The following is a 3,740-nucleotide window of genomic DNA, read 5'->3' on the forward strand; positions in this document are numbered from 1 at the left end:
AGGTACGTAGCCAGAAGGAGAAATTTTCGTTCCGTCACAAAATTATTCTATTCACTTGAGCTAACTGCTTTTACAAATTTAAGATTTACTGGCAGGTCAGCAAGTCTTGATTGGTTTTTTCCATTAACTAAATTAACACTGTTCGGCAAAATTTTTGTTTTTTAGTAGCACTTATGCAAAATATCGTTTATTACTGATTTTCAGGTAATGAATTCGTCTTAAGAATTGCTCCAACACACCAGATTTTCAAAAAAGGATCTTTCAAAACGTTTTTGTTCCAAATTTTGTCGATCAGTGTAATCGAAATAAGAATAAAACTTAATTTGTTTAAATGTTGGCTAAGTACCCGTTGGAAGTGAATTTATTCAACTAATAATGGAAATAATTTTTCGCTAGAATATCTTGGGTATGATATTCGTACTTGTATGTAATGATAGCATTAATCAATCAACATATAGAGTCTCAAAAGTCACTGGACATTTAAAAAGCCTTTAAATTTTCTTTTTTTTTTTAAATTTGATATTCTATTTTTTTCACTATAAAATGGTCCAGAAACTTTAAAAGACGCCGTACAATATTTACAAATAAACTATTATAGATAAATAAATTTAATTTTTTTTTTAAATCCTTTTACTTTGTACATGTTTGTAATTTTTAAAGGCTTTTGCACTTACGTATTTGAACATTGGTGCGGCTAGACTTCTATACGTTTGCAGCATTGTTTTTTTACCAGTTTTATACTTTAATATTGATTATTCAAAATCGTTTTAATATTTTATTACAATTCACAGCCAGTAAGTAACCAATAAATACTTGTGCCAGTCATGTTAGTTTAGGAGAAAATCTTAAATGTTTTATTACTTCCGATTTCCCCAAGATTAATAACACTAGTTTACATGGTTTTTGTCCTTTAAATGAAAAGTGTTTTTCCTGAACAATTGGGATGCACTGAGTTTTAAAAAAAGTATGAAAAAAATCTAACACGTCACGTTTCCAAAATATTTATTATTTTTATTTTACAAAAAAGCCTACAACAATATTAAAACGGAATCGCCTTAGCTTTTTTATTGTATTTATTTATGTCTCTTAAAATAGAACAGCAATAATCATCTAACAAGGCCTGGTCCCAGTATCTTTCCGATAGGTTTGGAAAAATGGAACATAAATGCTTAAAAGCTTTGTTAATATTATCTAAAGCCTTGACAAAGTTCAAAAGTAAATATTTATTTAACTAAAGCTTAAAAATAAAATTTGATGATAACTTGATTCTTTGATGTAATAAAAATGAAACAAACATATGTTTGCATTTAGTTATTGCCACTAAATAAAACGGTATGAAATTCACTGGATAGACATGACTTTTATTTTGTAAACTAGTGTTATCATTTTGCTATTCATTTTATTTTGTCTAGTATGTTTTCTTTCTGCTTGATAACTTTTGAGGGCGTTTGATGAGTGACGCTCTCATACCTTGGGATGTTTAGACTATTTACAACTCAAAAAGCGTGATTACAAACATATTCAGAGCAAACAAATAATTTGATTATAACATAATTAAATTGAGCAAAATTGCAAAAAAATTATAATAATAAATATAAACACAAAAGTAAAACTTTGATCACACGAGCGTCGATTTAAATACGTTTTACAAACCTTTGTCTGTTAAATACAAACTCCGTGTAGACAGCTCTATTTAACACAATGAACTCTAAAAATGCTCGTTGAAAATGTACCATAGTTTTACGCTCGTGTGCCCGAAGCCTAAAAGTACTTATTTAGTAATTTAAAATTAACTATTAACACTTCGATGACATAATAACGAAAATAAATTATATTATTTAAATATTTTGTACTGATTAACATTGCTTCATATTAATTTTTAAAAAATTAATCAACCAAATTATTTCATCAATGTTCAAATAAATAAAATTGTTAAATTTTGATTTTCACTAATCAAAAGTACAGTAGAGTCCCCACTAAAATCGCCCAGTGAAGATTAATTAGAAGATTCATTTTGCCCACTCAGCCTTTTTTCCTTTTGGGAGATGCAGTCTAGCTTACGTCTCTATTGAGCTTCCCAATTCTATGGACAGGTGGCTCGACATATTATTTTGCTTATGCTAATAGTTTATTCACCAAGATATGATGTTGCCTGAGTAAATCCGATGTTTTTTACTATTCAAGATTATAAGATGGAAATTTGATCCAACAAATTGAAATATATGAAATAAGTAGTTTAATTTTCGGTATGATTTTTTAGAAAAAGCTGCAACGATCAAGACTCTACAATATTTACTTTATAAAAATTCTCATACAATATGAAAATTATACTTTTGTAGTACATTTAATAAATAATAAATTATTAAATTACATTCAAAGAATTTTTGAAATTCATTTTATCCCATACATAATTCATCACTTTTCATTTTATAAAATGAAAATCGAAGAACTAGGTAAATTTTTGCGTTTAAAAATTAGTTTAATAGCTGTTTGTTACACACACCCGTAATATACTTCTTTTAACAAGTATCAAACTTAAGTTAGTTTAAAAATTAAAAACAATTATCACTTAATTATAATAGATTAATCCTAACATAAAGGCAGACAATGGACCTGTTTAGAAGACTCAAAAGGGTGCCATAATTCACCGTTAACCCGTTTATATGTTGTTTCTGCGGGCTTAACAAGTCCAATTTTAATAGAAGTCTGTTGAAAATAAAGGCTGGATTTTCTGGGTGCTTGACAAAAATGGTTTATGAGTTAGTCACTTTACCTTAACTTTTAAACGAATTTTAAAGAGTCGAGAATCTGATCTACTTAACTGCTTTTATCTAACAGTTTGTCACGCTCTAAAATATATAAAAATAAAAACATAATTTTTATAAGTAAACGTAAATAAAAATTATCGAAGCAGACTAACGTTTTGAAGTTGAGGTCATACGACGCATTCTGTCCCCTCATTTGAATCTCTTCAACTTGAAGGTATCCCATCAAACATTTTCTCTATTATAATTAAGTAATTTTATTCAACGTGGTATGAATATTAAAATCAAAAATTATTCAAATTTCATTTTTTTTAAAAGTATTTTTTATTTTAAACTTGTAATATTGAACATTGTATTTTATACAGTTTTAGTTTCCATTAATTAATTTTAACGTTATTATTTTCTGAAACATCAATTTTTACAGTGATGGATCCTTTAAAATAAATTACAAACCATATTAAATATGTACGATCGAATTAGAATAATAATTGTTCTAATGGAAACTCAGAAACAGCAACAAAAATTGTTTGTTTTTAATCAGCCACATTATCGCTTTTACAACTCAAACATATAGGAGAGGGGCACAGATTCATATAAAATTTTTTATACAATTATTGAAAAAAAGCGATAAATTATTTTGAATTATTTGTAAAAATGTATACACAATTTTCTTTTTAAAGAAAATATACCATCAAAATCAAAAATATTTTTTTAAAAATTTCTTATTTTGAAAATAACTTATCGTTTTTTTTTTTTTTCATAAACGAATTGGAATTGCTAGTTTTGAAAAAATTGAATTAAATTGTTTTACTTAAATTAAATACGAGAATACTTATTTTTAAAATTGCAGATTAAATTCTGAATTATACGAGCGTAATAGTAGCAGTTTTATTGCGAGGAAACAAAAAGGAAAAATATTTTATTACATAAAAAATATTTACATTTTTTTTTTCTTTTGGTATAATTCGTCATCAG

This window comes from Chrysoperla carnea, chromosome 5 (genome assembly GCF_905475395.1).
Source record: "Chrysoperla carnea chromosome 5, inChrCarn1.1, whole genome shotgun sequence".
NCBI lineage: Eukaryota > Metazoa > Arthropoda > Insecta > Neuroptera > Chrysopidae > Chrysoperla > Chrysoperla carnea.